The sequence below is a fragment of the Canis lupus genome, chromosome 31 (genome assembly GCF_048164855.1).
Source record: "Canis lupus baileyi chromosome 31, mCanLup2.hap1, whole genome shotgun sequence".
NCBI classification, from domain to species: Eukaryota; Metazoa; Chordata; class Mammalia; order Carnivora; family Canidae; genus Canis; species Canis lupus.
This window is the reverse complement of record NC_132868.1, coordinates 2,168,021-2,190,231: the sequence shown is the minus strand read 5'-3', so window position 1 is coordinate 2,190,231 and position 22,211 is coordinate 2,168,021. Positions and strand designations below refer to the sequence as shown.

Below are 22,211 nucleotides of genomic sequence, written 5' to 3'. Positions count from 1 at the left end.
AAATATATATGTATTCATTTATTAGAGATACAGAGAGAGAGAGAGAGAGAGAGAGAAACAGGCTCCATGCTGGTAGCCTGACATGGGACTCGATCCCCGGTCCACGGTCTCTAGGATCACACCCTGGGCTGAAGGCGGCACTAAACCGCTAAGCCACCGGGGCTGCCCCAATTTAGTAATTTTTAAAGTGGTAGTCCCCACATATAAGATTCATAACCACAAAATAAAGCTATTCTTGAACTTAAGAAAAACACAATTCAAATTTGAAAGCATAATCCTTGAATACTTTAGGTAGGGCTTCTTGGTGTCTTTTTCTTTCATGTGTGTGAGTATGGGTCTTGGAAAAGTTACAGAACACCTCACTTTGGAATTCTGTGGAATTGGGGGTTTCAATGCAAAAAGAAGATATGAATGAATACATCAGAGACTGATATTTGAAATCTGTTTTAAAGAAGCCATATCCCTTAGTATATACAAAGTGACATGTATAAATGACATGTATGCTTTAGGGCAAAGTGTTTTATTTATTTATTTAGAGATTTTATTTATTTGAGAGAGATGGAGAGAGCACAAGCAGGGGGAGGGGCAGAAGAAGAGGGAGAAGCAGACTCCCTGCTTAGCAGAGAGCCTGGATGTGGGGCTCCATCCCAGGACCCCGGGATCATGACCTGAGCTGAAGGAGACGCTTAACCTAGTGAGCCACCCAGGTGCTGCTAGGACAAAGTTTTTTAATTTTAATTTGCAAATTATGTATAGGAAACATTTGTAAGAGGTTGTCTTCCACTGTAATTCCTTTTACTTCCTGTTCTGACATTGATCCACATTTCAAAGTTTCATTCTTTATAGCCCATGTTTTGAACACCATTTCTGCAAACCTGTGGGTACTCCTGGTTCATTGGAATTCTTAGTGTTACATTTTCTTAGTTGCATTTACTTTTACTTAATTCTTGTTATGCATAACAGATGTGCTAGGATCTGCAGGAATAAAATATACATTTTATTAGTTTTTGCATAACTTTATTGCTTTAGTAAGAGCCCCAAAGTACAATTCTGTTATTTATTCTGAAGGCACACACAGATATTGGGAAACAATACTTTGACTAGAATGTTATTATAAATATTTTTAACTAGGGTCACGTAGCAAAATCTCTAAGTTTAAATTATTTAATATTTTGGCATCCAAATAACTGGAATAAATTCCTCATTAGCCCAGTACTAAACATACAGGTGTTCCTTGTTTGTAGGTAGCTTTTTTACCTCTCTTTGATTTTGAGAAATTATTTCCAGCCCTTGCTGCCCTTGCAGTACCACGGTGATGATAGGTAGCCTGCTTGGGACTGTGACTAACTGAAAAATCGGAGTGCACGGGGGCAGGATATAGTTCACACATTATGTATTTATTTTAAAATAAAAAAAAATATTTTTAAAAGATTTCACCCATTTATTCATGTGACACACACAGGCAGAGGGAGAAGCAGGCTCCATGCAGGGAGTCTGATGCAGGACTTGATCCTGGGTCTCCAGGATCATGCCCTGGACTGAAGGCAGGTGCCAAACCGCTGAGCCACCCAGGGATCCCTACACATTTATTTTAGAGTTATTTCACCTCCATCTAAATGTTGTTGCCCGTCCTACTATATCTTGGGTTCAGGAGCCATGAGAACTGGTGCTAATTTAATTTGATGGTTTCCAGGCTAAACATTTTCTTCATATGACATTTGAGTGTACATGGCTCCTGGTAGGTTGTCTGTGTGAGAGCAGCTCCTCATGAAAGAGGCTTCGTGGCAGAGTCATTAAATTTCAGCATTTTGGGGATGCCTGGGGGGCTCAGCGGTTGAGCGTCTGCCTTGGCTCAGGGCGTGATCCTGGGGTCCCAGGATCGAGTCCCACATTGGGCTCCCTGTGTGGAGCCTGCTTCTCTCTCTGCCTGTGTCTCTGCCTCTCTTTCTGTCTGTGTCTCTCATGAATAAACAAAGTCTTAAAAATTTTTTTTTTCAGCATTGCACAATTTGTCTGTTTCCCAATGTTTAACTACAGTGCTTGAGATTCAAACTTTGCAGGATTCGTCGTTAGGCATTTCTCTCCTTGCTCATGGCAGTGCCTGTGAACTCTCCTGGTTGCCGAATTCACAGAAGGAATCAGCCCCGTTGCACGATGGCACCTGTCTCCTGAGCCAGATTGCTGGGACCCTTTGACTGGAAGCCCTACGCAGGATTGAGGCGGGATCACTGTAAATGTCCTGTGACAGCTTTCTTGTGCACTTGGGGCCATTGTTTGGAAACTGGGAAGATGGCAGACCTGAAATTGTCCCCTGCCTCTTTGTGCTCTCCTTGCTTTTGCCGTAATGTGATTCTTTAGCAGCAGTTACCATAGTGGGTTGAGGGCCAGGACCCCTGGTCATCAGGGGGTCAGATAGCACCTTTAGAATTATGCTTCATGAGATAGTAAAATAAGTGCATTCCGAAAGCAGTAACTTGCTTGTAAGGTCAGAGGATGATATTTTAAATATCATGTTTATTTTTTTCTCCAAATACTGTTAGTGCCAATCCTGTCCTTTAAGAAAACCTGGTAAAGTCTTTCTGTTATCTCTATTACTGCTAGCACTGACTGCCATCTGAGTGTCTAATTCTAGATACCATGCAAAGTGTTTTCTTGTTTAAAATCACATCCTTGGGCAGCCCGGGTGGCTCAGCGGTTTAGCGCTGCCTTCGGCCCGGGGCCTGATCCTGGAGATCCGGGATCGAGTCCCATGTCGGGCTCCCTGCGTGGAGCCTGCTTCTCCCTCTGCCTGTGTCTCTGCCCGCTTCTCTCTCTGCGTGTCTCTCATTAATAAATAAAGAAAATATTAAAAAATAAAATCACATCCTCTTGCCTCCCTCCAAACCCCCCACTTCCAGCAGGTGGATGCTTCTGTGTTAGGGTCAGGATTTCAGCCTCTGATGAGGTTGAATGACCTGCCTCAGTTTGTGCAGAGTGTAAGGGCCTGAGCTGGACTTTAAGCCCTGGGCTGCCAGACCACAACCCGCCCCCCTCCCCTGCATGCCCTTGCTCTCCCTCATGGAGGGAGAGAGTGAAATGACCCTCACCCAGTTACACCTTCCCTAGGGTCTTATGTTGTAATTTGCAAATCTTTAACATTGAATATGTATGTCCTTGTGTGTTGATGATCGAAGCTATAATTTACAAGTCACACATCAAGCGAAGTTGAGAGAAAGATTTTAGGATATAGGAAGCATTTTTTTTTTTTCATGTTGTTCTGGGCCCTATGATTTGGTTTCTATGCCGTTCCTCTTCTCACCTAATTAAAAGTGCTGTTTCTTTTTACATAAATAATCCTAGTAACCTAGCTTTTCATTTGAGGCGTGTTGGCTCTATGAGTTTCACTGGCTCTCACCTGTCTCAGTCTTGGGAGGAATCCTGTTAGAAATGCTGGTCCTCTGTTCCCTGGCTGTGTGGACTTGGACTGAGGTCTGGGTGGGAAATCTCCTCTGTGGCTGTTAGGGTTGGCAGAGTGAAGTGTGGGAAGGGTGCGCAGAGGCTGGCCAGGGAGGGGGAGTTTGTCAGCCGGTTGCTGTGTCTGACACATTATAAAGATGACTGGGGCTTCCTTTCTGTCTGAGGAAGGGAACTGGGGTGGAGAAGTGGAGAGGATCCAGAAGCTGCTCAGCTGCTCTTTTGGGGACAGTTTCATAAGGTGGGTGTGGTGACTCCTGGGTTCCCTTTGTGTAGCTATTTGTTTTGCAGCCTCTTACTCGTTTGCTGCTATTTGTGGAAATGTGCCTGTAGATATTGATGTGTTGTGGTCCTGGGGAATAGAAGAGTCTGGCCCCCTCCCCACTGTAGCCCGAGCATACGGGATGTGTGGTCAGGTTTATCCCCACAGGGAACTCCCAGCATCATTTCCACACAGCACGTTCTGTTTTTGTGTGTGTCTCAGTAACTCCATGTCTCCCTTAGATTTTTTTTTTTTTTAAAGAGATTTTATTTATTTACTCATGAGAGGCAGAGACACAGGCAGAGGGAGAAGCAGGCTCCATACTGGGACTCGATCCTGGGTCTCCAGGTTCATGCCCTGGACTGAAGGCAGCGGTAAACTGCCGAGCCACCTGGGCTGCCCTCCCTTAGATTTTTTAATAGTTCAGCGGGGGGTGATTAAAACACTGGTGTCTTGCATGTAGACATTATATAACCAGAAGGTGTGTTGCACTCTGAAAATCTACACTTCATTTCCTCCTGGTTTGCTCAGAGTTTCTAAAAGTTATAAGTTTGTTCATTTTTATTTCTTTTTTTTTTTAAAGATTTTATTTATTTGAGACAGAGCCTGCACGAGGTGGGGGAGGGGCAGGGTGAGAGGGAGAGAAAGCGAACTCCCCGTTGAGCAGGGAGCCGATGGGGAGGGATGGGGGGACATCCCAGGACCCCAGGATCGTGACCTGAGCCCACGGCAGGCAGACGCTTAACTGACTGAGCCCCCAGGGGCCCCAAAGCCTTGTGTTGTTTGTTTTTTTTTAAAGATAATTTATTTGAGGATAGAGTGCCCATGAGCAGGATAAGGGGCAGAGGGAGAGGTTAGAAGCAAACTCCCTGCTAAGCTGGGGGGAGGGGGGCACGTGGAGCCCAGACCGCCCCCCCCCATCATGCCCTGAGCCACCAGGTACCCATATTTAATCCTTGTCTTTAAAAATTCTAGAATTAAAAAATAGGATTGGTTTGCTGTTTACTGTGAGATTGTGGGTTACTTTTGACAGGCTGTTATAGTTTATCTTTGATTTTTAAACCAACAGGAGAGGTACCAAACACAAATCCATTATCAACTTAAATTGGGATTTCGCTGTATTATTTTTGGCTATTTAGTTGGTTCCTGTCTTCATTGTTGATTACATTTAAAGTTTGTTGGTCTTTTTGGGGGAGGCAGATAAGTCTGTTTCATTTTTGAACTGCTTTCCACAGAGCAGGCGCTCAGACTCAGATTCCCCTGCTGTTACTGCTTGCCCACAAGTGCGTGCATGCTCAGGCTAACCTGCCCTTCGTGTGCGTGTTCTGTGCATATACAACTTACATGGTGTTTTGTTTCCAAACCAATTGAGAGGACCTTGCACAGGTGATGATGCCTTTACCTCTATATGTGGTTTGCTATGTATTTTCTAAGAGCAGTGAGTGTTGTCCTACATGATGATCCAAATCAGGAAATTATTTTTAATACAATTTTATTATGTAAATCTACTGATTTTAGTAAAATTTTGCCAGTTGTTCCAGAGATGTCCTTTTTGGCTACTAAAAGATGTTGCTGGTCTGGCGCTCCATCTAGGACCACAGATTGCATTTAGTTGTTGCGTCTCGTAGGTTTTCTTTAATTTGGAACATTGCCCCAGTCTCTCTTGTTACCTTGGTATTTTGAAGATTCTAGTCAGTTGTTCAGGTGGCCATCCCTCAGTGTGGGTTGTAGGGTTCCTCGTGACTAGATCCAAGGCGTGTATTTCTGGCAGAAGCTCCCGGAGCGCCCCCTCAGGGACGCAGCTGTTGGTGACCCCACATGGGTCATTTGGTTCAGGTGGAGACTACCAGGTTTCTCCCCTGTATTTTTTCCTTATAATTAGTGTTTTGTTTGGAGATAATTTGAGACCATTTAAAATCCTGTTTCTTTCTTGACTTTCATTTGCTGGTTGTAGCGTCTGTTGATATTTTTGCTGGAATCAGTGATTACTCTGTTATGAAATGGGTGATTTGTCTAACTTCCTTATTCCTCTTGTGTGTCCCTGGCTTTCTACCGTAAGGAAGAGCTCTCTGTTCTGCCCTACTTTACTCATTTATGTAACTGTGTCCTCATGGATTCCTGTTTTATTCAATGGGTTATAATCCTTGGCTATCATTATTTTGTTTGCTCAAATTTTCCAGGATTTGGCCAGTGGCAGTCCTATCAAACTGGTTCCTTTATCTTTTGTGATTTGTCCCGAGCACTTTGTTATTTTCTGACACAGTAAGATGTTCCAGGCTTATGTTTGACTTTTCTTACTGTAGTTGTGTGACCAGGCGTTTCTCATTTATTTTTATTTTTTAAAAATATTTTTATTCATGAGAGAGACACAGAGAGAGGCAGAGACACAGGCAGAGGGAGAAGCAGGCTCCCTGTGGGGGGCCCGATGTAGGACTCAATCCCAGGACCCTGGGATCATGCCCTGGGCTGAAGGCAGACACTCAACCGCTGAGCCACTCAGGTGCCCCCCCTTTTCTTCTTTTTTTAAGATTTTTACTCCGTTTCTCATTTTAGCAGAGAAATGGTATTTATTTATTTATTTTTTCAAAGATTTTATTTATTTATTCATAGAGACACAGCTAGAGAGAGAGAGGCAGAGACACAGGCAGAGGGAGGAGCAGGCTCCATGCAGGGAGCCCGACGTGGGACTCATCCAGAGTCTCCAGGATCACGCCCTGAGCTGCAGGCGGCGCTAAACCGCTGCGCCACCGGGGCTGCCCGAGAAATGGTATTTAGAAACACAGACTGGGCCTCTGTGTGTTCATTGTTACAGGCTGTCATTGCTTCTAGAACCTTTGGACAGAGCAAGAAAGTGTGTGTATACAAGCGTACATGTTCACACGCATATGTCACGTACGTACACCTATTGCTCTTTCTGCACTGATCTAAAACAAGAACCATGGCTTTGTACTCATGCTTTCAACTCTAGCCCACAGCTCCAGGGTGCATTTAAGTCTTCCCTTTTCTTTCTTTCCTTTCTTTCCTTTCCTTCCTTCCCTTCCTTCCTTTCTTTATTCACTAGAGATACAGAGAGAGGCAGAGACACAGGTAGAGGGAGAAGCAGGCTCCCTCTGGGGGAACTTGACCCCGATGGGGACTTGATCCCGGGACCCTGGGATCAGGCCCTGGGCCGAAGGCTGACGCTCAACCACCGAGCCATCCAGTGCCCCAAGTCTTCCCTTTTCCAAATTCATAATTCCCTTCTCTGACAGTGAAGGCTCACCCAATCCTCACTGTCTTTACTGATTCACCCAATCCAAGGATATGCAGAAAGTAGTTTCAGATGCTAACCCACATCACTGTGATAAGCGAATCTACATCTTCAATTTCAAACTGTTCAAATCGGCAGTTAGTGGTCAGCTTTTCAGCTCAGAGATTTGTCAGTTAATCATCCAAAGAAAACAGATGAAGTCACACGCTGGAACTCCCCAGAGGTGTGTTTAAGGAAAGGGCTGCCACACTCCATCAACGGCTCACTTTCTGGTGATGGTGAGCACAAAATTGAAAAATAAGGAGTTGCCAAAAAAGAAAGGGAGATTAATTTCTGATAAGCACAGTTTGTGAAGATGACACCTGTTGTGGGAAAGACAGTTTATCATCTTCATCTCTATGTACTAATTGACGGAACAGAGAAAGAGAAAGGAAAGCATGCTGAGATGAAAAGAATGAATGTTGAGCCGTAAGAGGGGGAGTGGGAGCGAGAGAGGATGAGAGGCCAAGGTGGGTGGGATCTTCAGAATCCAGCATACTCTGTGAGTAGGGGGAGGAGCGGAGTCCCTGTGCTGGAATGAGTCATGAGTCATGACTTGGGAGACTGTTGCTTGCTGCCCTTCATTGACCAAATGTTTCTTCCCAGAAACCACCTGCAGCAAATGGAATGTGGCTGCATGGTTTCTGCTTTGGTGTGGGTTTCTGGGAAGTGGGTCTGTGTGTACTCAGTTCTAGAAATCTCAGAATGGCGGGTGCAGATCTTATGTTACAGGCAAAGTATTTGCTGCTTGGTGTTTTTCTCCATTAAATGATGACAGAACATAGGCCCTTATTTTGGGACATAGTCTCGAGTTCTGTATTTCCTATAAATGTCTTCATGCTTGTTTGATCATGTTCTGGGAAATTTGGCCGCTGTACTTCTAGAAGCCCTACAACTAGACATTTTAGCATGAAAGTAGAATCATAATTTGCTTATTAATATTTTAAGGAGGAAAGGCTTTTGATATTCAAAATTTGGAGAATAAAAGGTCATACCAAGGGAGAGTGGGAATGACAGCTAATGGGTCAGGCATTCTGGGGAAAGTCCTGGGGTGATGAAGACATTCTAGAATTAGGGGGTAGTGATGGTTTGTACAGCATCGTGAATATATTAAAACCACTGACTGGTATACTTTAAATGGTGAATTTTATAGTATGCACATCGTATATCAATAAGAAAAGAAAAAAGTTTATTGCTAAACTGGTAACACATATCATATCCTTAAACAGCTCCATTTATGGGGTGCTTACTATGCACCAGCTATTTAATTTTCCTAGCCCCCTGCAGGGTAGACAGTGATATCCATTTGATCCCTGAGGAAGGGAGCTCAGAGAGGTTCTTTAACTTGCTGCATGCAGATCAAGTAGCTCTTAGGGACAGGCAGGAGGATGCAGAGTGCAGAGTGACGTTCTTTCCAAAGTGGGCATCTGGGTGAACACAGGGTTGGCCTGCTGATGTCCACCTCCCCTCCCCCCGTTAGGGACCTTTCTACTTCATATTTTTGTTTTGGGAGGGGGTGGATTTGGTGTCAGGAAGGGAAAACAAGTAAGTCACTTTTGAAAGAGAGCATTGTGGATAAGATTTAATTGGACTTCCATTGTGGTTTGATGGTATATTTGGTAATTTTCAGGATGAAAGTTTTAGGGGAGTTTCAGTCAAAAAGGAAAGGGCATCTTTTGCTTCCTCATGGGTGGTGTATTTTGGGATAGCAGAGGGCACACCAGACATAGTTCAAGCGGGTAGTACTTCAGTCTTTCAAATAAACATTCTGGGGATGTTGAAGGGAGAGGCAACCTTCTCCTGTGCTATTAAAAATGATTTTCACATTAAAACTTGCAGTCAGGTGCTCTTGCTAGTGTGTGTTCTGTATTTATGAACACTGGCGTCCGCTCTGCTCACTTGCGTGCACGGCTGAGACACGGAGTTCGTGTTAGACTCCAAGACAGAAACTATGAATTTGCATAAAATCACATATGCTCTGCTGCAATTTTCATTGTGCCTGTTTTAGAACTGAGTTGATGCTTCATCCAGAGTATTTTAGCTTCACTTAAAAGGAGACTTCTCAGAAAGAAGAATTTGTGGGGCTTTGAAATTTCTTGAGGGGATGTTCACTGAAAGAAAGAAACCCCTGAAGACTTTGAAGAGAGCTCATTTGTTGTCACTGTTCCAAATGTATAAAGGGATTAGAAAATAGCCTTCCACCCCGAACCACTGCAGACTTGTGTTCCTTTTAGCATTTTGAGGCGTTTCCCCCTGACTGTACGCAGTAAGAACATGTAGAGCAGGTTGGGGTTTGGGTTGCTGGGTGGCATGCCTGCAGAGGGACCAGAGGTCTGGCCCAGCAAGGGCCTTCCTGCTGGGTGGTGACCTTTTTATGGTGTTTGCTCTGTCATCTTTGTTTCCCGGTCTCAAATGCCTTGCTCAGAATTACTTAGCACTTGAAGTGGCTTTCATCTTCAAAGGACTTTATGGGCATTATTCAATATACGTGGCACTGTGTCATGAATGAGCTGCTTATCCTTTGAGCAGCATCAACATGCCAGGTGCCATACAGCTGGAGGAGACAAAAATAATATTCTGGCCAGTGGGAGTTTATATTCCAAAGAGGCAAGATGATTAGGCACATTCTCTTTTTTGGCCTCTTTTAAAAATGTGCTGGGGAATAATGTAGAAATTAAAATTCTAAGAGGTGATCAACTAGCTCAAGTCTACATAATTGGAATTGCTCTCAAGGTGAAAATGAAATTTGAGATGCTCTTAAAAAGACAGCATACTAGCTCTCATTTATTGATGTACCGGGTGTTTTCTTCCCTGTGTGACAGGTGAGGATTTGGTAGACTAGGGCAGAAACATTCTCGATTCTCCATGACCCACGCTTCTCTTTTTCTTCACTCTGTAACCAAGGCCACGCGTGAGTCACAGACCCTGTCAGTCCATCCAGGCTAGCTGGGCCAGCCTCAAAGGAAGCTTTGGGATGTCTTGCCCCTGTCAGCCCCTCTCTGGTCCCCATTGCCCTCCATTCCGTGTCCGTGCTCTTGTGCCTGCTTCTGTGTTGGGTGTGCCCCTTTCTTTTCCGCTGTCTTAACTGGCCCAGCTCAAGGGTCACTTCTTTGGGAAACTGCCCTTGTCCCACCTCTCCCGGCCTCAGTGGCTGTCAGCGTTGGCTGGCACATTGTGCAAACTGTGTTCTGGTTTGGGTGTCTTTGGGTTGTGATTATTCCTTGTGAGTGTGAACTGCTGGGCTGTCAGGGCGGGCCCCAAGTAGAGGCATGGCAAATGCTTTTGATTTACACCTGTGGTTCTTCAACCTGGACTATATCAGAATCGTCTGGAAAACTTTTTTTTTAAGCTTTTAATTTTTTTATTTTTAGTAATCTCTACACCCAGCATGGGGCTTGAACTCACAACTCTGAGATCAAGAGTCCCATGCTCTTCCTACTGAACCAGCTAGGTGCCCCACCTAGAAAGTTTTTTTTGAATTCCAGAATCCCTGGAGATTCTGATTTAGTAGTTCTAGAATAGGTCCCTGGAATCCATACTTGGAAAAAGTCCTCCTGGTAATTCAGGTGCATAATTGATGTAGGAACCACTCAGCTATGCCAAGGCACATGTATTGTTTGTAGGTTATTGGGCCATGGTGAGTTTTGTGTAAGATATGATCTGTGCAGTTTGCAGAATCATCTCATTTATGTATCTGGAGGTAACAGAGTGAGCATAGCTCGTTTATGACTAGGACATCCTTCCTGAGGGAGAGGATCCTGGTTCATTGAGGAGCTTGCCAACCAGTCTGCCTTTCTGCTATGTGAACAGACTAAAGGCACAATTAGCCCTCCAAACTTGAATTTGAAGTTACTGTGTTGCCATAGAGATGTTGTGTAGTGTTGAAGGAGATTAGAGAAATCCCCTCGTAAATTATCAGAACAGATGGCTTGTAATCTAACACTCTTCTAGCCCATATTCTTTGTACTGACACTTGAGAACATTTAAAAATATCAGTTCTTACTTTTACTCTGTAAAAATGGCAGACTTCATACCAAGATTTAAAATGGGTGTTATATATGTCACACACACGCAGGACACGATGGCAGTGATGGACGGTGGGGAGAATATTTAAAGCATTGTAGGACTGGCCTCTCTACCTCTGCTTTTAGAACCCATGTGTAATTTGCTGTTTTTTTCAGTTCCAGTTATAGATTTCATACTCTGCCTTATTATTTTGATAGTACCAGTCAGGGATAATTTTTATCTCCTGGGTTGATGGTAATTGAGCTGTGGTTTCAGAGCTTTGCTCACAAAGGGATATTACAAGATCATGTAGGTTCAGAACCATATTGACTTCCAAGGTGTTTTATGTATGATCGCATAAAGGGTATTTTCTGTAAGACATTTTTTTTTTTTTTGAAATTTGTTTCTTTTCCTGCTTTAGTCTGTGGATTGATGTGCAACTCTTAAGACTGTATCCCTCATTAAGGACAATTACTCTTTGTCTCTTGGGGGAAACTGCAGCCAGACCGGCGTTTTGTCATTATACATGTGTGTGTGTGCACACACATGCATACACAGTTGCCTATCGTTTACATTGTGTAAGTGGCTGGAGTGGATATATATACCTAAACTACTTCAAATTAATTGAATGATAAACCTATTAGGGTAGTTTAAAGATTCAGTAAAACTTAACCTCGTTTTTTAGGTTCTTGTAGTTATACATATGCTAACATAATTTTTACATTTCTTTATTCTCACATTCTTAAAGTATTCAGGAATCTTAACAGTCTGTCCCTACATACATTTTCATGAGTCTCATTTTTTATGTGCCATACATTAATAGTAACTTGCAAAGGAAATTAACAAGTTTTCCAGCTTCCAGACAATTCCTGACTTGCTTTGTGTGTAAATTGTGTTTTACACTGAGTCCAGATGTGAGTAGTACAGGGCACTTCTTTGACTTTTCCTCTGAGTGCACTTTTCACCAGCGTCTGAAGTTCGTATTGATGGCAGTTTGTGATGCCACCCGACAGTGGGACACATAGGCCACTTGTTAACCTGACTCCACACTAGATGCAGTAATTTCTTCTTCTTCTTCTTTTTTATTTATTTATTTATTTTTTAAATCTAGAGGTTTTATTTTTTTAAAAGATTTTATTTATTCATAGACACACAGAGAGAGGCAGGCTCCATGCAGGGAGCCCGATGTGGGACTCCATCCCAGGTCTCCAGCATCACACCCCTGGGCTGCAGGCGGCGCCAAACTGCTGCGCCACCGGGGCTGCCCTTCTTTTTTAAAGATTTTATTTATTTATCCATGAGAGACAACAGACGGAGAGAGGCAGAGACATAGGCAGAGGGAGAAGCAGGCTCTGTGCAGGGAGCCTGATGTGGGACTTGATCCCGGGACTCCAGGATCACACCCTGGGCTGAAGGCAGGCACTAAACTGCTGAGCCACCCAGGGATCCTTCTTCTTTATTTAAGAGAAAATAAATGCTGTCTCTCTCTCTTAAGTAACAACCAGGGTAGAGGGGCAGAGGGAAAGGGAGAAGCAGACTCCCTGCTGAACAGGGACCCTGACACGGGACTTGATCCTAGGACCCTGAGATCACCACATGAACCGAAGACAGATGCTCAACCACTGAGCCACCCAGGTGCCCCCCTTTAGGATGAATCATCAGATGACTGACTTAAGTCCTTTGACCACTGCCAAGTCAGTACTAGAGAGTTAAGAAAAAACAACAACAACACAAAAACAAGTGCCTGGTAATTATATCAAAAACATCAGAAATACTGTCTTATCAGAGGACTCAGGGCTTTTGTTGGAGTGAGGAAAAAAATATGGGATGAAGCCTGACTTTCCTTGAAAACCACAGCACACCATGCAGCAAGGTTGGCTCAGCCTCCTGGGAAGTATCCTGCAACACTGTCTCTTGGCACTGGCTTGAGTCAATTGGGATGAAATTACCCAGTTATCACAATGTGTGGCTTAAGGGGAGGTGATTGGCTCTGTAAAACCACCTGCCACGTGGTGAGACAAGACTGACAGTAGAATCTGCCAGGGATACAATTTGCCTCAAGAGCAGAAAGGCTCCTGGGTCAAAGCCCGGGATCTTGTTTTCCTGAGATAGCTTCAGAGGGTTTGGACCATGACCTCGAAGCCACCTGGATTTGGAGAGTCAATGGGTGGCTCTCCATGAACCTATTTCTCATTAGTAGGGGATCTACTTGTCTTTGATCAGAGTTGGAATAAATCTTGTTTTGTCTCACCTAGTCCACTGGTGTTGGTGTGATTGTCTTTTTCCTCTTAATCATCTTCTAAAATTATTCCCTTGTCTGTTGCCTCTGCAGGAGGTATTTCCTTATTGGAGTGTCTGCATGGTTAAGTCAGACTCAGCTTTTCACACGTAGGACCCATGCCCTAAAGTGTCACTGTCATTTTGCCTGTGGAGTTGCTTTATTAAATGCACTAAGGGCACATGGGCAGTGGAAGAGATTGGGCCTTTTCAGTTGGTCCTGGGATGTGGAGTGTTTGCGGAGCGAGCCATCTCTCAGCGTGGGAAGGACCACTCAAGAAAAGTGAGCTCCTGAACTTCCCAGGAGCTGTATTTGTTTTTTATTCTTCCTGTTGACCATCCATCTTTCTTTCTGAGGCTGTGTGTCTCTGAGTGCCCTTCTCAGGGACTTTCCTCTCTTTCCAAGTGATTCACCCAGAGGTCATTCTTCAGCCTCAGCCATTCCCAGACACAGCCCCACCTGCCCAGAAGTGAGCTTTTCCACAAAGGCCCCTGGATCCTATAAATAGCTGTCAGATGCCCTCGTTCAGATTGTGTGAACTCTCCTCATGAGTCTCTGGTTTTCTAGCCTCCAGAGCTGGTAAAGTCAGCTGGAGCAGGATGGTTGGTGGCTGCGAGGGGCACATGCAGGTTCCGGACTTGTTAAATGAAAAAATGCCTTTCTTTACTAGGTGGGCTCCTTGTCTTTTTTTCATCTCTCTTTTTCTCATTTCTTTTATCTTGCATTTCTCTCCTTTCTCTTCTCTGACCACTTGAGAGGTAACAGTGCCACTCACGGCCATTGCTAGGGTGGAGGCTGGAGGCACCCTGAGAGAAGAGTTTGATTTCTGGGGCAGGATGCTGCCTGTGGAGAGTCAGGATTATGCACTGGCACCTAAATTCAGTCTGAAGCTGGGAGGAGAGTGTTGCCCTGGGGACCTCCTTTCCTCCTCTGCCCCCAGGCACAGGTCCCATCCTGTCTGCTTCTGTGCCGCAATTTTATCTAATGGAGAATTTGCATTTTATGGTGATTCTAATAAACTTGCTTTAGCAGATAAACCTGATGGTTCTTATTTTGGTGTGATTTAATTCCTTTCCCTAAACTGGGGTATCTCATTCCTCAGAATTCCATTGAATTACAGTGGCTCCAGCTTCATATAATTTCCTCTTGAGATTTTATTTCTAAACTGTAATTTACATTGAGGCTGAATCTCACTGAGATGTGAATCCCCAGTACCCAGCACACAGTCAGTGCTTACTAAATGTTTGCTGAATGAACGAGGTGAATGCTGCATCCTCATATCCAGTGGCAGGAGGCTGCCGTGAAGTGGTAACTCTTAAGTCAGCAAACATGGGCTAGAGGCATTCTTAGGGTATAGCATCCTCTCCGGGAGAAAATCTTGGGGTGAGGGGAGGGGAGAGGAGGAAGAGAGCCCACGTGTTCCTGCAGTTGGGGTGTGCTTGTGTGCTGGCGGAGTGTGGCCACAGGCAGCCACGGAGGCAGCCGTGTTCCTGGTGCTGATCTCAGGTTGGTTTGCTCCCCGCTGTTGACCGCTAGGAACTAGCTCATCCTCAGGACCCAGGGTCCTCGCGCCTGGACTAGTCCTCCTTTGGCATCCCTGTGTCCAGACTGCACTCACTGCGAGTCCTCATCGGTATCTGCTGGATGATTTCTGGGCTTGACCAGTCACAGTGGAGGGTGAAGGGACATCTTTTATCAGGTTTCCCTTGAGATTTAATATCCATTCGCCTCTGATGTTTTCAACTTTGATGAGTTGATTTCTTGCTGAGTGCGTTGTGGAAAGGTTACATTGGGGAAAGTGCATGGGTAAGATTTTCTCTTGGGATTGTTTTTATAGGTGAGCTTTCCATAAGCCTGGTAAGGGTGTTTCTTCCCTTTTCCATACTTCACTTCCATTTCTGGGACTCTGCCCCCAAGCCCTTTAAGGCTTTATTTACATGAATCTGAAAGGCCGCAGGGCCTTTTAAAATTATACACAAAATATGAGGCCAACCCAGTTCTTCATAAATAGGTCAACATGTTTCTACAAAGTAAGGGATTCAGAAATACTCTATCCCTTAAAGATAGGGTATCAGTGTTCAAACTTAGTGGTTGGGGGACAGGGCTCAGGATTGTAGCACTAGAGGATGCTGATTTCAGGAACCTACCTTGGATGAACTGCCAGGTGCCACAGACATTGTTGAGGGTGCGGCTACTGGGGGCCAGGTGTGGTGTGAGAGAGAAAGCCAGGTGCAGACCTGTAAGGAGCTCCAGGTCCTTGAGAAGCAGCTGGGTGCTGAGTGTGTGCTGTGAGGAGCCACTGGCAGGAGGCAGCCTTCTGCCCTAGGAGGGTAACAGAGACCTTTTTTTTTTTTTCCAGTCAGATGAGTACTCTTGCTTTACGTAATTACCAAACATTCATTTCTTGCTTATAGAGAATGAGTTAAATCTCTCCTGTAAGTTCTTTTTATTGATGATCGTGCTTTTTGCCTACGTATCAGAATCTACTACTAATTGTGTGATGCTGGAAAGCATAGCAAATCAGGAAAGGAAAAACTATGGAGGTATTTGCAAGATGGTTCTTCACATTTATCTGAGAGTAGATATCCTTCAGTAATAGTAATTATGTTTGGCAAGATCCTTGGAGAAGTTTCTAGGACTCTCTTAGGTTTGTAAAATTGGAATGAACCCTGAATAGCTGTGAAAACTGGCTCTGTACAGGTGTAAACACTGACAGCATCGCACCCAAGCATGCCATCCCGAGTCAGTGAGATGCTTCATCACTGATTTCATGGGCTTGATCGTCCATGAAGAGTGCCATGTGTTTAATTCATGACCAAGTTTTCTGTACTGTTAACATAGCCTAATGTAAGACATTCGCTTTAAGTTTACATAAAGCCCCCTGAATAGGGAAATCCTACATAGGTGAATAAGCAGAGACCCTCCACAAATACATTTTTATCGTATTTTTAAAATAAGAGACTCTCAAAAAAAAAAAAAAAAAAAAAAAGACTCTCCGGGGCACCTGGATGACTCAGTTAGGTGGCTGCCTTCAGCTCAGGTCATGATCTCAGGGTCCTGGGATCGAGCCCCACATTGGGCTCCCTCTTCTGCCTGCTGCTCTGTCTGCTTGTGCTCTTAATAAAATCTTTAATAAAATAAAATAGGAAACTCTCCATTGAATCTGATGAATTATTTGGCAACAATGTGGCTTATTCAGCCTGGTATGAGTCTGTTCATTTTTCCCTTGTAGTTGATTTTGAAGAGGGTTAGTTTCCAATTTATTGTTTCCCCATAGTAGAAAAACTTTTGTGTTGTTTTGGGTACTGTTCTCTAGCTCTCCAAGTGTGTGTGTGTGTGTGTGTGTGTGTGTGTGTGTACACATTGTCTCATCCTTCAGATTTGCAATGCTGCCCTTTGAACTAGCCTTCAGTTTGTCTGATTTATTGGGCTTTTTTGACTTGTTGGTGGATGCCAGGGCTTTTGAGTTCATGCTACCATTTGCTGTAGACATATTTAGGTTCATGTTCCTCTATTTCCATCTTTTTCATTTTAATTACTGATCTACCCTTAAGGCTGATTTTTGGAATAACGTGTTGAAATGCAAATTTATCATTGGAAGTGTCACTAAGAGTTGAGTCCATCTGGTGTTTCTTTACTGGGTCAGGCCTTGCTCCCCCATTCACCCTTGGGCTGTGGGGTGGAAAGAGTCTTGGCAGGGAGGCTTTGCCAGCTTTCCCATCCAGATCTGACAGCCAGTGCTGGTGGTCACTAGGTGACCTCTGCAGTCAGTGTCTTCAGACCCACTACATAGACGGTGAGACTTAAGTTGAGGTGAATGTATGGATTAAGTTTCTTGTTCTTTGTGTAGGACACAATTAAAGGGAAATTGAAGAAATCCTGGTCTGCTTTTGTTCATCACCTCTGTTAACATTGTTAATGGGTATCAAGACTGCCTTCTTTCATTCTTTTTTTCTTTTATAGTTGGGAAGGTCCCCATTTTAATTTTTACATCATGTTCTTCCCTTACACAGTTTTATTTGACATTACAACAGTAATATTTTTAATAAAGTGTTAACGCATTTCCATTTTCTTTTTTTTTTTTTCACATTTCCATTTTCTTTACTTTTGTAGGAAAATGTCATTTTTGATGATCACTATTTGGTATGTTTGAATATTTCCCTTTTGATTATAGGTATTAATAGTGATTCAAATGAGAGGTTTTGTTTCAAAGGTGGAAGTTTTGGGTTACTGCTCTGGCTTTACCACTAACTCCCAGGAAATAACCTTACTTGTTTAATAAATTATTTGTACATTGGCTTCTGTTGTGGGTAATTATCAAGTGTGTGATGTTCTTATTTTATCCAACTGGAGTGCTTGAGGTACTATCATAAAATTAATATCAGCAAAATGCATTGTAACTTTGTGTTTATTCTGTGGTAGTAATAAAATTGTTATCTAAACTTAATTATGATTTTTCATGTTGGATTTTGCAATGAGTTCTTAAAAAAAGGATTGCCCATTAGTAGATTCAAATCTACTTTTGAAAAATTAAAAGTGAAAAGTATTTACTGGTATTGTAGGATTAGCTTGGACATATCTGTAAGTTGATAGTGCTTGGATCATACAATTGTGTTATCACCAGCTGTAGAATGATTTGGTAATTAGACAAAGCATTTTAGAAAGGGCTTATTAAAAGCAAATGGTAGCAAGTTTTTATGGGCAAAAGAAAAAACAGTTGAGAAAAGCAGATGAAATTGAGGAGAGGGAGAGAAGGAAGTAGGAAGGGAAATCAGGCCATGTGTTAGGGACTTGAGGAAATATTTTATAGAATTCATTTACACTATTGGCTGCGTTTTCTGTATTTTACCCAAACCAGAGATTCCTGTTGTTGTAACATGCTTGGAAGTTTAAGTTTCATATGAGCCATAGACAAGGGAGGTGATAATAGAAAAGTTGTGATAGCTTTATGAAGTATATAAATTTATGAACTTTTAAAAATTAAACTACATTCAGTGCAGAGAGTGTGGTAGTTCGTATATACTGTGGTTAGAAAGTTTTGAAGTTTTGGTTTTATTTAAAAATTTGAGATGTGTTTTTTTTTAATTCTTTTTGTTTATTTATGATAGTCACACAGAGAGAGAGAGAGAGGCAGACACACAGGCAGAGGGAGAAGCAGGCTCCATGCACCGGGAGCCCGACGTGGGATTCGATCCCGGGTCTCCAGGATCGTGCCCTGGGCCAAAGGCAGGCGCTAAACCGCTGTGCCACCCAGGGATCCCCTGCTTTTGGTAATCTTTAGCTGGTTGCTAACTCCACCCTTTACCTTAACCATTATTTGATACAGTCTTTAATGTTTGCTTGTTCATTCATGCATCAGACATTTATTGAGCTCCTATGGCATGCAGTCACTAAAACTAAAATTTTTCTTGGAGTTGATATAAAGTTCTAGAAAGAGAATACTATATATGTAGAAATATATTTTGTCACTTTCTAACCCTTTGCATTAAAAATACTAAATATTTACATATCTGTTTCAGCTTGACATACAATTTCAACATTTGATGAAATGGGAGATGAAATATTAGTAGTTTATAGTAATGAAGAATTATTGGAACTTGACCCTATTTCAGCATTCTAATTATTAGATTGTATCCAGTGTTATCCTAAAATCAAAATCATGAAGATATTTTGGAGAAGAGTTGGAAATTCTTAGAGTCGTAGAGTATTAAAGCTACAAAGACTGTCCAGAACCAACCAAGCCTGACTTGTTGAAGAAAATAAGTAAATGAAACATTTGGTTTGTTACTGCTTCAGTTTGTATGACCACAAAGAAAGAACTGACTGGCATTCAGCAAAAACTACACTCAGCAAATTATACCCTTCTAAAAGAAACAAAATATTTTATAATAGTTTGCCAGAAATATAATGCCATTATAAGAAAAGGCTGTTGGCTAAGCCTCTCATTGGTCACTGTAAGTAATCATACTTTTGAGTAAAACTATTGGAATGCTAATCTAAAGTTTTCAGTATTTGAAAGACTAAGATTGCACCATTTAAGGTAATGCTGGCTAGCTAGACTTTGTAACATTTGAATGTAGACCATAAGCCAAGAAGCCTGAGGTCAAAATTAGACATCTATCTAAATTATTTAGGATAACAGAAGACAAAGGCAGTAGCTGTTCTGAAGTCTGTCTTATCACTTGGTTGAGGACAGATTGCAGTCACCCACAAAGGTACAGATAGGTTGCTCCAGAATATTTTGTTTTTAAAAATTTTATTTATTTATTTATTTAAATAATCTTTATATCCAGTGAGGGGCTGGAACTCATAACCCTGAGATCAAGAGTCTCAGGCTCTACTGATTGAGCCTGTCAGGTGCCCCACGCTCCAATAATTTTTTTCCAGAATAATTTTTAAAAAGATTTATTTGTTTATTGTTAGGGCAAGAGAGAGCGAGCATGAGTGGGAGGGGTGGGGGGGGGGGAGAGAGAGAGAGAGAGAGAGAGAGAGAATCCCAAGCAGACTGTGTGCTGAGCGTGGGGCCTGATGGAGGCTCAGTCTCACAGCCCTAAGATCAGACCTGAGCCAAAACCAAGAGCCATCCAGGTGCCCCTAGAAAACACTTTAAGTAGACCTTCAGTGTGTCTCAAACCTGATTGAGGTTTAAGGTCTAGTTAATTGCTGTTCCTGGATATTCCTTAGTCTGAGACTTCTTCCCTCCTTTAAAGATTAGAAAAACAGGAAAGAAATTAGCATGTTGCTAATTAAAAGGGAAAATACCGAATATCAAAGCACAGGGTTTTAGTTTAGTTTTGCTTTGTTTTCCACATATAAATGAGAAGTGTGTGTCTCTGTGACTCCTGCCCTTCTCTGGTGGTCAGTGTAAATAGAAAGCCAAAAACTATCTGTACATTTTGGCTGTCTTCTGAGAATACAGTATAATGCTGCCAATATAACCAGCAGCAAACACCAGTAGCTCTGATAAAGCTTAGGTAGGGTCCCTGCAGGAAAGTGAAACAAAGAAGTGTTTCTGCTAATAACTCCAGCATCACTAAGGTATAGATAATATCATGTACTTTTTAGAAAGATGCACTTTGGGATCCCTGGGTGGCGCAGCGGTTTAGCGCCTGCCTTTGGCCCAGGGCGCGATCCTGGAGACATGGGATCGAATCCCACATCGGGCTCCCGGTGCATGGAGCCTGCTTCTCCCTCTGCCTGTGTCTCTGCCTCTCTCTCTCTCTCTCTCTGTGACTATCATAAATAAATAAAAATTAAAAAAAAAAGATGCATTTTATGATGCTGCTGATTTATGGGAAAATCAGGTCCTGTTGTTCTTGGTCAATCTTGACCTAATACCCTGGTGGCCGTGGGTTTAGTGGGTTGCATATGAGCAGTTACATGTACAGCTTGGCATGTATATTCAGGGCCTGATGTGGTTAAGGCTCATTTGGTTGCTGGAGCAACATGGGGAGTTTATCGTATGGGAGCCCCTCAGTCAAGCTGGTGGAGGCAGTGGCTTCGCCCTCCTCTGGAGGAGCTGGCAGTGGAAACTGGAATAGCTACTCTGAGTTTGTCTGCTTCCTGTTTCTTCCTGCTTTCTCTGTCCACCCAGCCGACTTCACCGTCACTCTGTGGAAGGAGCTGGACTAGCAGCTCGAAGCAGTTGGTATCTATGGTCAGGGGCGTACAGGGGGCTGCCACCTGAGCCCGTGCCCAAGAGAAGGTTCTGCTGTGAAGCATAGCGTCCCCTCATTAAGAGCCTGTTTGTAGGTGACTTTCTAAAGATACCCTCCAAACGGGGAGATCAGAAAGCCAAATAAGTAACAGAGTGCTTAGAGTAAGAGTAGGCTGCAGACCCATGAACTTGGTTGGGGAAAAAAATTCATCCCATCTCTATTTTCAAAGCTCTCCAACTAAATACAGCATATTTTCTTCCATAATGAATGTAATGCAGTACTTCTGGCAGTACCTGTGACATGTCTCCAGTGGATATCATGGATGTTTTCAAATTCTGTTCTAGATACTGCATATTTCAAAGTATTGTTATGCTCATCACTACTTCAAAATTAATAGTAGTTACTAGACTGCTAGGTCTTTTTACTTAATGTAAAGAAACAAATACTTTAAAATCTTTTTGATAACTTTAAAAAATGGTTTTTCTGTGTAAGTTTCTTTATGCGTTTAAAAAGAATATTCTTTTTTTTTAAAGATTTTATTTATTTATTCATGATAGTCACAGAGAGAGAGAGAGGCAGAGACACAGGCAGAGGGAGAAGCAGGCTCCATGCACCGGGAGCCTGACGTGGGACTCGATCCCAGGCCTCCAGGATCGTGCCCTGGGCCAAAGGCAGGCGCCAAACCGCTGCGCCACCCAGGGATCCCCTAAAAAGAATATTCTGAGAAGAGGTCCATTAAGTTTCTCCAGCTGCCACTAGTTAGAAATACAGTACTCCTAAAAAATTGCTAGCTGTAATTGAGACTACAGTGTTCTTCTGATGGCTGTCAAGATTCAGATGTTTAATTGAACACCAATAAAAAATAAATTTATTATTAAAAAAAAAGATTCAGATGTTTTCTAGAAAGAGTTCTCCAATTTCTTTCCAATTTTCCCTGTTCTTAAGAGTCCTTTTTCCCTTTTCACAATTCTTATTAGTTCCTTTGATCTTTTAAGATCTAGTAATAGATTACATTTCTTGTTTGTCCTTTGCAGAAGTTGTATATTCTTTGGAGCTGAGGATTCTAGAAAATTACAGTATTTCTTTTTCCTTTTTTTTTTTTTTAAGATTTTATTTATTCATGAGAGACAGAGAGAGAGAGTCAGAGACAGGCAGAGAGAGAAGCGGGCTCCATGCAGGGAGCCTGATGCGGGACTTCATCCTGGGACTTCAGGATCATGCCCTGAGCCAAAGGCAGACACTCAAACACTGAGCCACCCGGGCATC

The 22,211-nt window shown here is 42.9% G+C and overlaps 1 protein-coding gene and 1 long non-coding RNA gene across 8 annotated transcripts in view; both read left to right on the top strand.

Moving 5' to 3' along the window:
• TRIO (trio Rho guanine nucleotide exchange factor) overlaps positions 1-22,211 on the top strand; it is a 355,982-nt gene that overhangs the window by 8,283 nt on the left and 325,488 nt on the right. The gene's annotated exons all lie outside the window — the stretch shown is intronic.
• LOC140621889 (uncharacterized) overlaps positions 2,869-22,211 on the top strand; it is a 49,517-nt gene continuing 30,174 nt past the window's right edge. For both annotated transcript variants that reach the window (XR_012021607.1, XR_012021605.1), the window contains exons 1-2: positions 2,869-10,641; positions 18,396-18,557. This is a non-coding gene — a long non-coding RNA (uncharacterized lncRNA). The remainder of the gene's footprint in view (positions 10,642-18,395; positions 18,558-22,211) is intronic.